Genomic DNA, 12,070 nt, shown 5'->3' with positions numbered 1-12,070 from the left:
TTTATAGTATAAAGAAAAAAAGACACCACAGGTATACAATGTAGATGGATGGATAGTATACTTTATGTATGACGACGAGTGACTGAAGACACAGAGGTAGGTACAGCAGTGGCCTACCGTACTGCTATATACAGTATAATGGACCTGGTGGACACTGTCAGCAGACTGCATTTATAGTATAAAGAAAAAAAGACACCACAGGTATACAATGTAGATGGATGGATAGTATATTTTATGTATGACGACGAGTGACTGAAGACACAGAGGTAGGTACAGCAGTGGCCTACCGTACTGCTATATACAGTATAATGGACCTGGTGGACACTGTCAGCAGACTGCGTTTATAGTATAAAGAAAAAAAGACACCACAGGTATACAATGTAGATGGATGGATAGTATACTTTATGTATGACGACGAGTGACTGAAGACACAGAGGTAGGTACAGCAGTGGTCTACCGTACTGCTATATACAGTATAATGGACCTGGTGGACACTGTCAGCAGACTGCGTTTATAGTATAAAGAAAAAAACACCACAGGTATACAATGTAGATGGATGGATAGTATACTTTATGTATGACGACGAGTGACTGAAGACACAGAGGTAGGTACAGCAGTGGCCTACCGTACTGCTATATACAGTACAATGGACCTGGTGGACACTGTCAGCAGACTGCATTTATAGTATTAAAAAAAAAAGACACCACAGGTATACAATGTAGATGGATGGATAGTATACTTTATGTATGACGACGAGTGACTGAAGACACAGAGGTAGGTACAGCAGTGGCCTACCGTACTGCTATATACAGTATAATGGACCTGGTGTACACTGTCAGCAGACTGCGTTTATACTTTAAGTATAAAGAAAAAAAGACACCACAGGAGTGTTTTTCAGGCAGACAAACGTATACTGGTGATCACTGTCAGCAAAACTGTGCACTGTACTCCTGCTATAGCTGCTCCCCAGTCTCCCCCACAATTAAGCAGTGTGAGCACTCAGCACAGTCAGATATATCATGCAGCACACTGAGGCTGAGCACAGATATGGTATGGAGCATTTTTTTCAGGCAGAGAACGGATAAAAAAAAACTAGCAAAACTCTGCACTGTACTCCTCCTAACAGCTGCTCCCCAATCCTCCCCACAATAAGCTAAGCAGTAGCATTCAGATCAACTAACTATAACTATATAAACGGAGAGGACGCCAGCCACGTCCTCTCCCTATCAATCTCAATGCACGTGTGAAAATGGCGGCGACGCGCGGCTGCTTATATAGAATCCGAATCTCGCGAGAATCCGACAGCAGGATGATGACGTCCGGGGGCGCGCTCGGGTTAGCCGAGCCATACAGGAGAATCCGAGTATGGCTCGGACCCGTGTAAAAAGGGTAAAGTTCGGGGGGGTTCGGTTTCTCGGAAACCGAACCCGCTCATCACTAGTAATGATACAATTCATCAATTTTAAGTTCACTTTGTGGTAAAGATCTTTACTTAATACATTGTTTCCCCCAGGCTAATATTATCTGATAATTAATTTACTGATAATCCAATGTTGCTAATTAACTGCTCATAATCTTACTTCCTATGCACCAATTTTTTTCCCCATGTACCCGGTCTCAGAACACCACATACCGCCCCATGTAGATTGGCAAATATGTAAACTCATTTGCTTTAATAATGAAACGCTCCAATCTTGGTAGCAGTATATATTTCTTATCTGATTTTCATTTTTATTGTTGGCTTTTGTGTTTTTCCGCGTGTGTATGTTTTTCAATCTATGTCCCAGTATAGCCTATCATGTTCTACTGTCAGCTGCGTGCTAACTGATATTTCTATATGTAAGAAAGGTTATATACATAGACTAATTAGGATTCATCCAATATTGTCTTTTTTAACTATTGGTTTCATTTTAACTGACACTTTTTTTGTTCCTTTTTCATGAACTGAGCGTCTGATTAAAACAAGCTTACGTGGCTTGAACAAATCTACTCAGTAATCACACCTGTGCCACAACCATAATAGGAAGGACACACCCCTCCGCTGATTGGATACCCGCTGACGCTTACTGAGATATAAGGCCACGACAGCCCAGTACCGTACAGGAAGTGACCAAGCCCGGTGAACGGGCAAAACGCGTCTTCCGACCCGCAGCTACTCTGGGATCACGGATGTCTCCGCCTGCTTAACTGTATTTTGTATTCCTGAACCTAACGTCAACACAGCTTCCGTGACTCAAAGCGCATCCTCACGGCATGTATGCCTGATACAATCCCGGACTATGACACGGCTGCTCACGGACATTCTCCACTGCTTCCCTGCGCCTCATCCCGCATCCACTGAATCGCTTCCGATTATTGGATCCACAGCGCATCTTGACCAACATCGGACTTTGTCATGATCACCCCGTGACCACAGATTTTTCGGTATTCAACGCCAGCCAAGCTGCTTTTCAGCCCCCTGGATCCACGGCACCTGATTCTTCTGCTATACAGCATCTGATCCTCATAGAGACATCGACACGGGTAATATCTGTCTCCAGGTCACCCGTGTTATCAAATTGTCTTTTTTCTTATATGAAATATATACTATTTCAGTAGCCTGTACTTAAACTTATTCATTACAGTGGCTCTATTGATTTTCTCTTATGATCTATCTTCGTTCTACTATCATAGTTATCATAGCTTTTTTCTTTGGCCTTAGCTCTTTAACAGCGACATCAAGTATATTATTCCAGTTGCTGCATTTTTGAGATTTATTCATTTCTCACTGTGGATCCATTAATCCATTTAATTCACTTTAATTATCCATCAATTGACATCTGGTGTTCTCCTCGATTTCTGTGTATATTCATCTCACTATAGAGGTGTATGTATTTATATCAACCAATTAAGGACATATATGTACAATTTCCGTGAGAGATATTATCTACAATTAGTATCAACATTGTGACACCATTTATAGAATTTTTCTCCTTTGTTCCTCCTTCATATTGAGTAGTTATCATCATTTATTCATAAGAACGACCGTCTCACTGAAAACTTCATTTTCTGACTATCACTATAATTTCGGGACTCTCACCATTGATTCAGGGGTTCACCTCTGTCTAACATTGGCAGCAGATCCCTCTTTTCACTTCATCTCCCCTTCTCTTTTACTCATTACTTCCCTCTACCATTTATGGTATTCATGAACTCTCATCAGTGATTCCAGAAGCACTCATCAATTCTCTACTATCATACCACACTGGTAACGCCCGAATCCTTCCGATCTTGGAAGCTAAGCAGTGTTGGGCCAAGTCAGTACTCAAGTGGGAGACTCTTGAGGAATACTCGGTTTAGTAGAAAATTTTGGGCGGCCAGGCTCAGTGTCTAACACCGACAGCAGATTCATCTTTTCCTATTCAATCTGTTCTCTATCTGTATCCTAAAGCCAGGTGTAAATAATACAGCCGTTCACATCATCAATTCAAACTACTATTGAGGCGCTAAGTGTCTAGCTCGACTTTAAGAATATACAGTTTAGGCAGCCAATTGAGACTTATTTATGGATTGACCATATATTTGAAATATTGTTGTTACCCAGGCAGCTTTGGAACCATTATCTGACATTAACATCTATATTATCGGTTCCAGTGTTTATATGTATTCTTTTACCCCTTTTTTTTCCACTTGCATATTCAACTACTATGTGTTTTATGTTTATCAACAATAAATATTGAATTTTAATCTATTTCTTTGATACTTTCACAATTATACAAGAGTGCACCCACAAAAGAGTCTTTTTTTTCTCCTTTTGTCCAATACAGCTAGTTCCCAGGAACAGAAGTCCTCACCGGCTTCCAGTAAAACCACCGCATGACGCTGGGGCTCCACAGGTGGAGCCAGGAGCGGTGGGGGCGCGTCTCCGAAATTTCAGCCACCAGTGGGTTTGTTCACAGGTGGATCCCTGGGTGATGCAGATTGTGCCTTAGGGATACAAGCTGGAATTCGAAGTGATGCCCCCTCACCGTTACCTCAAATCGGCCCTGCCAGCTTCCCCCATAGAAAGGGAAGTAGTGTTAGCGGCAATTCACAAATTATATCTCCAGCAGGTGGTCGTACAGGTTCCCCTCCCTCAACAGGGAAGAGGTTACTATTCCACAATGTTTGTGGTTCCGAAACCGGACGGTTCGGTCAGACCCATATTGAATTTTAAATCCCTGAACATTTACCTGAAAAGGTTCAAGTTCAAGATGGAATCGCTCAGGGCGGTTATTGCGAGCCTGGAAGAGGGGGATTTTATGGTGTCTCTGGACATAAAGGATGCTTACTTGCATGTCCCCATTTATCCACCTCATCAGGAGTACCTCAGATTTGTGGTACAGGACTGTCATTACCAATTCCAGACGTTGCCGTTTGGTCTGTCCACGGCACCGAGAATATTTACCAAGGTAATGGCAGAAATGATGGTGCTTCTGCGAAAGCAAGGAGTCACAATTATCCCATACTTGGACGATCTCCTCATAAAGGCGAGATCCAGAGAGCAGTTGCTGATCAACGTAGCACACTCTCGGGAGGTGTTACAACAGCACGGCTGGATTCTGAATATTCCAAAGTCACAGCTGATTCCTACGACGAGACTGCCCTTCCTGGGCATGATTCTGGACACGGATCAGAAGAAGGTGTTTCTCCCGGAGGAGAAGGCCCAGGAGCTCGTGACTCTGGTCAGAGACCTCTTAAAACCAAAACGGGTGTCGGTACATCAATGCACGCGAGTCCTGGGAAAGATTGTGGCGTCATACGAAGCCATTCCCTTCGGCAGGTTCCATGCGAGGACCTTTCAGTGGGATCTGTTGGACAAGTGGTCCGGATCACATCTTCAGATGCATCGGCTGATCACCCTATCCCCCAGGGCCAGGGTGTCTCTTCTGTGGTGGCTGCAGAGTGCTCACCTTCTCGAGGGCCGCAGATTCTGCATACAGGACTGGGTCCTGCTGACCACGGATGCAAGTCTCCGAGGGTGGGGGGCAGTCACTCAGGGAAGAAACTTCCAGGGGCTGTGGTCAAGTCAGGAGACTTGTCTGCACATCAGTATCCTGGAACTAAGGGCCATATACAACGCCCTGAGTCAAACGGAGCCTCTGCTTCGCAACCAACCGGTGCTGATTCAGTCAGACAACATCACCGCGGTGGCTCATGTAAACCGCCAGGGCGGCACAAGAAGCAGGGTGACAATGGCAAAAGCCACCAGAATTCTTCGCTGGGCGGAGAATCACGTGCAGGCACTGTCAGCAGTGTTCATTCCGGGAGTGGACAACTGGGAAGCAGACTTCCTCAGCAGGCACGACCTCCACCCGGGAGAGTGGGGACTTCATCAGGAAGTCTTCACACAGATTACAAATCGATGGGAACTGCCACAGGTGGACATGATGGCATCCCGTCTCAACAAAAAGCTACAAAGGTATTGCGCCAGGTCAAGAGACCCTCAGGCGATAGCTGTGGACGCACTAGTGACACAGTGGGTGTTCCTGTCGGTTTATGTGTTTCCTCCTCTTCCTCTCATACCCAAGGTGCTGAGAATCGTAAGAAAAAGAGGAGTGAGAACAATACTCATTGTTCCGGATTGGCCAAGACGGGCTTGGTACCCGGAACTGCAAGAAATGCTCACAAAGGACCCATGGCCTCTGCCTCTCAGACAGGATCTGTTGCAACAGGGGCCCTGTCTGTTCCAAGACTTACCGCGGCTGCGTTTGACGGCATGGCGGTTGAACGCCGGATCCTAGCGGAGAAAGGCATTCCGGATGAAGTTATTCCTACGCTGATAAAGGCTAGGAAGGACGTGACAGCAAAACATTATCACCGTATATGGAGAAAATATGTTGCTTGGTGTGAGGCCAGGAAGGCCCCTACAGAGGAATTCCAGCTGGGCCGTTTCCTTCACTTCCTACAGTCGGGAGTGACTATGGGCTTAAAATTAGGGTCCATAAAGGTCCAAATTTCGGCCCTATCCATTTTCTTTCAAAAGGAACTGGCTTCTCTTCCTGAGGTTCAGACGTTTGTAAAGGGAGTGCTGCATATTCAGCCCCCTTTTGTGCCACCAGTGGCACCTTGGGATCTTAACGTGGTGTTGAGTTTCCTGAAATCTCACTGGTTTGAGCCACTTAAGACCGTGGCGTTAAAATATCTCACGTGGAAAGTGGTCATGCTATTGGCCTTGGCTTCGGCTAGGCGTGTGTCAGAATTGGCGGCTTTGTCATGTAAAAGCCCCTATCTGGTCTTCCATATGGACAGGGCAGAATTACGGACTCGTCCGCAATTTCTGACGAAGGTGGTGTCATCTTTTCATTTGAACCAACCTATTGTGGTGCCTGCGGCTACTCGTGACTTGGAGGATTCCAAGTTACTAGATGTAGTCAGGGCTTTGAAGGTTTATGTAGCCAGGACGGCTGGAGTCAGGAAAACTGACTAGCTGTTTATCCTGTATGCATCCAACAAGCTGGGTGCTCCTGCTTCAAAGCAAACTATTGCTCGCTGGATCTGTAACACGATTCAGCAGGCTCATTCTGCGGCTGGATTGCCGCATCCAAAATCAGTGAAAGCCCATTCCACAAGGAAGGTGGGCTCTTCTTGGGCGGCTGCCCGAGGGGTCTCAGCATTACAGCTTTGCCGAGCAGCTACTTGGTCGGGTTCAAACACGTTTGCAAAATTCTACAAGTTTGATACCCTGGCTGAGGAGGACCTTGTGTTTGCTCATTCGGTGCTTCAGAGTCATCCGCACTCTCCCGCCCATTTGGGAGCCTTGGTCCTAACGGAGTCCCCAGCATCCACTAGTACGTTAGAGAAAATAAGATTTTACTCACCGGTAAATCTATTTCTCGTAGTCCGTAGTGGATGCTGGGCGCCCGTCCCAAGTGCGGACTTCTTCTGCAATACTTGTATATAGTTATTGCTTAAATAAGGGTTATGTTATGTTTGCATCAGGTTGTCTGATGCTCTGTTGTTGTTCATACTGTTAACTGGGTATGTTATCACAAGTTATACGGTGTGATTGGTGTGGCTGGTATGAGTCTTACCCTGGATTCCAAAATCCTTTCCTTGTACTGTCAGCTCTTCCGGGCACAGTTTCCTTAACTGAGGTCTGGAGGAGGGACATAGAGGGAGGAGCCAGTGCACACCAGTAGTCCTAATTCTTTCTTAGAGTGCCCTGTCTCCTGCGGAGCCCGTCTATTTCCCATGGTCCTTACGGAGTCCCCAGCATCCACTACGGACTACGAGAAATAGATTTACCGGTGAGTAAAATCGTATTTTTTCTTTGCATCATGTGCTGTTTGGCGACTATTTTTTTGAAGTGCCATCCTGTCTGACACTGCAGTGCCACTCCTAGATGGGCCAGGTGTTTGTGTCGGCCACTTGGGTCGCTTAGCTTAGTCACACAGCTACCTCATTGCGCCTCTTTTTTTATTTGCATCATGTGCTGTTTGGGGACTATTTTTTGGAAGTGCCATCCTGTCTGACACTGCAGTGCCACTCCTAGATGGGCCAGGTGTTTGTGTCGGCCACTTGGGTCGCTTAGCTTAGTCACACAGCTACCTCATTGCACCTCTTTTTTTCGTTGCATCATGTGCTGTTTGGGGACTATTTTTTTAATCTGCCATCCTGTCTGACACTGCAGTGCCACTCCTAGATGGGCCAGGTGTTTGTGTCGGCCACTTGGGTCGCTTAGCTTAGTCACACAGCTACCTCCTTGCGCCTCTTTTTTTCTTTGCATCATGTGCTGTTTGGGGACTATTTTTTTAATCTGCCATCCTGTCTGACACTGCAGTGCCACTCCTAGATGGGCCAGGTGTTTGTGTCGGCCACTTGGGTCGCATAGCTTAGTCACACAGCTACCTCATTGCGCCTCTTTTTTTCTTTGCATCATGTGCTGTTTGGGGACTATTTTTTTGAAGTGCCATCCTGTCTGACACTGCAGTGCCACTCCTAGATGGGCCAGGTGTTTGTGTCGGCCACTTGTGTCGCTTAGCTTAGTCACACAGCGACCTTGGTGCGCCTCTTTTTTTCTTTGCATCATGTGCTGTTTGGGGACTATTTTTTTGAAGTGCCATCCTGTCTGACACTGCAGTGCCACTCCTAGATGGGCCAGGTGTTTGTGTTGGCCACTTGGGTCGCTTAGCTTAGTCATCCAGCGACCTCGGTGCAAATTTTAGGACTAAAAATAATATTGTGAGGTGTGAGGTGTTCATAATAGACTGAAAATGAGTGGAAATTATGGTTATTGAGGTTAATAATACTATGGGATCAAAATGACCCCCAAATTCTATGATTTAAGCTGTTTTTGAGGGTTTTTTGTAAAAAAACACCCGAATCCAAAACACACCCGTATCCGACAAAAAAATTTCAGGGAGGTTTTGCAAAAAAAACGCGTTCGAATCCAAAACACGGCCGCGGAACCGAATCCAAAACCAAAACACAAGACCTGAAAAATTTCCAGTGCACATCACTAATTGTTTTCTCTTATGGGATGCAGTGTTTTGCTATGTACAGTATAGCGCAATTTCATGGCACATGGTAATAAGAGGTGCAGGCGTTTACAATATATATTAGAGTGGGCATTTTAAATATTTGTTAGAAAGCAATTTGGTAACACACGTCTGTACTTTCAGTTACACGCATTTGAAATTGTGTGAAATCTTAAAAAACTAAAAAACTGCACCCCGATCATGTAATCCTGAAGTTACACTTTGCCCATGGGTGGGACAGTGTCGAATTAGTGGGACTGTCACTCTGTATTCGGGACAGTTGGGAGGCATGGTATACAAGATCTACAATGTCCAGGTCGACATGCAGTAGGTCAACATTGACAAAAGGTCAACTTATGAAAGGTTGACTCTGGAAAGGGTCAACATGGACAAAATATACACAGGATCAAAAGGTTGACATGACAAAAACATCCAACACATTTTTTGTTTTAGCATTTTTGGGGTCAGTGTGGAGAGTTTTGTCACCTGGGACCACCATCTGTAGAAATGCATCCCCTCGTGGGCTCGCTTCGCTTGCTACACTTCAGGCGCAATGTCTCGCTCCACTCACCACAAGGTTACTAAAGGTTATGATTTGTGGCATGGATAGTCAAGGATGGAGAAAGTCCAAAAACATAAAAAAACACCACAATCATGTCGACCATATGTGCATTGACCATTATCATGTCAACTATTTGAACATCGTCGACCTGTGTCCATGTTGACCTTTTCCATTGTTGACCTTTCATAGGTTGGCCTTTTGTCCATGTCGACCTTTTATCATAGTCAACCTAATGCACGTCATCCATATGGGGTCGACCTATAGTCCAGATCCCCACATAATACCATTGTGACAGACACAAAGCTGCAGCAGAATACCACAGCGTGGTGCCCTCCAGTCAATAAGGAACAAGAACCTGTGGCTAGCGCTGGTACATTCCAAGACTATAAAATGCCACCTGGCCTGACGTATCCTGATTTGTGCTCCGACGTACATATGGTAGGATTAGGCAAAACCAACATGACTCCTTGGATCCATCCTGCAATGCGTCATAATTCAGGCTGGTGGTGGTGGTGTAATGGAACCCAAACAATGCGTGTTTTCAAGGTATCCTCAGGAAGAATTACTACCACCTGTAGATCTATTGTGTAATTAATTAATACACCTGTGCTCCAGCTACTGTAGATAATCTGGAAACCATGCTCTGTTATTGGTCCATGAGGTCAGGGTTTGAGAATCTCCGCTCTAAGGAAAGCTTCCAGCACCTTGTTGAATCCATGCTATGAAGACTTCAGGGCAAAGACTGTCCTGTCCAGCACTAGAAAGATGTACCTATTACTGTAGCCACTGACTGTATATAAACCCAGCTCGTAGAATAGTAATAGAGATGGGTGTTCCCACCAAGTGTTACATTTTTTCCTCTATAGATTTTGAGAAGCTTTATACCTGTGTTAAAGTATTGTGTAAGTGTATAGGTGCATACACACTTGCTAAGAAAATGAGCGAAGTCACTCATTTTCACCCTTCCTGAACAACGTTGCTCACTTTCTCGGCAAGTGTGTATGCCGCTGCCAACCAGTGATGCGTGGCCCCGTGGGTCATTAACGACCCTCGCTGTTGCCCGTGCAGGCAGCTCAATTTGGACTGCGTGACGTCACTGAGCGATATGATCATCATATCCCTCAATACAGTATGTACGCCCAGGCTCGGACTGGCCCACAGGGGTACAGGGGAAACCACCGGTGGGTCCCAGACCTCCTGCTCTAAGGATCAGGTTCCAGACTGTGCACTTGAATTATACATATGTTACCTTATACTGTACTGTGTATTTTGTACAGTGCATTGCTGTTATTAATCTGGTACATTATCATGCATGCAGCAGCTGAATTTACTGCATATATTTATGAAGGGGCCCAGACGTTGCACTCTCTAATGGTTAGTCAAACCAATGAGGTGGCAGGCCACACCCCCTCTGCGGACTGGCCACTCCCCTAAACATGGGCCCCTACCACTGCATTCCCCCGGTGGGCCCTACATGCCCCAGTCCGACACTGTGTACGCCCTGCTACAAACTGCCCCGGGCCGGGAGGGGAAACACTAGGTGATGTCGCCTAGTGTGTACCCACCTGAAGTTAGGTTTGGATATGGTAATATGTTTCTACATTTATATTGCATTATCATTTATTAATTAAAATAAATGCCATTCATTAACTAATTACAATAAATGACATTGTGTATTTTGAGATTTACAACAACATAAGAATAATGTGCTGGATAACTGCACAGACACTTTATGCCGTTTTCCATGCTGGCTGCACAGTGTTGGGAAAGTGACTTGTACTGTCATCCCCTCCGCAGACTGACCCTGTGACCTTCCTCCACAGTGCTGATGTGCAGTCCTAGGCAGCTCTCCAGCCGGATGTAGTAATCTCATTGCAGGTCTGTCTAGTGCCGCCCTGAACCTCTCCCAACAGGAGAATTCAGAACATTCTTCTGTAACAGAGCATATTTGTTAATCTGCAGGTGCTGACAGTGTAACTTCACAGAAGAGGCTGCTGAGCATTGTACATATAACAATATCACTGGACACCTTCCAAACCAGATACAGTGAGTCTGATATTGTATTTATGGAACTCTTATACGTTATACCAGCTGATAAGATCTAGCTCAGTCAGGAGCTGATTGGTTGATAGTTTATCTCTCTTCAAGCAATAATACATCAAGTTCAAGCAACAATGGGGGTCATTCCGAGTTGATCGCTTGCTGGCTAGTTTTAGCAGCCATGCAAACGCTAAGCCGCTGCCCACTGGGGAGTGTATTTTAGCTTAGCAGAAGTGCGAACGCCTGTGCAGCCGAGCTCTGCAAAAACAGTTTGTGCAGATTCTGAGTAGCTCTGAACCTACTCAGCACTTGCGATCACTTCAGCCTATTCGTGTCCGGATTTGACGTCATACACCCACCCAGCGAACGCCCAGCCACGCCTGCGTTTTTTCAGACACTCCTGTGTTTTTGCACACTCCCTGAAAACGGTCAGTTGACACCCAGTAACGCCCCCTTCCTGTCAATCTTCTTGCGGCCGCCAGTGCGAAGGAAATCTTTGCTAGAACCTGAGCACAACCACAAAGAGCTTTGTACCCCTATGTCGCGCGTGCGCATTGCGGGGCATACGCATGCGCAGAAATGCCATTTTTTCACCTGATCGCTGTGCTGCAAAAATCGGCAGCGAGCGATCAACTCAGAATGGCCCCCAATGGGAAGTTGAGAGCAATGCAGCAGGTAGGTGGAGTCACAGTAATAGGAGGTGGAGCCTGTAACAGTAGACAGAGCTAACACACAAGTAGACAAAGCATTGCACTGGTAGGTGGAGCACACATTTATAGGCAGTGTCAGTACACCAGTGGGTGGAGTACTATACATGCACAGACTATGCGAGTGGTGCAGCTTCTCTCAGCAGCAGGGAGCTACCAGGATTACCATTAATGTGACAGCAAAGTCAGGGAAGAAATTGCTATTGCATGAAGCAGAGCCGTAACTAGACTTTTGGTGCCCTGTGCCAGAGACAGAATTGGCG

The 12,070-nt window shown here is 45.7% G+C and overlaps 1 pseudogene; it reads left to right on the top strand.

The window, feature by feature from the left end:
* Positions 1-3,226: 3,226 nt before the first annotated feature.
* LOC134930165 (5S ribosomal RNA) lies at positions 3,227-3,345 on the top strand (annotated as a pseudogene).
* Positions 3,346-12,070: the final 8,725 nt, after the last annotated feature.

Source organism: Pseudophryne corroboree, chromosome 5, assembly GCF_028390025.1.
Source record: "Pseudophryne corroboree isolate aPseCor3 chromosome 5, aPseCor3.hap2, whole genome shotgun sequence".
Lineage (NCBI taxonomy): Eukaryota > Metazoa > Chordata > Amphibia > Anura > Myobatrachidae > Pseudophryne > Pseudophryne corroboree.
This window is presented reverse-complemented; position numbering and strand designations above follow the sequence as displayed.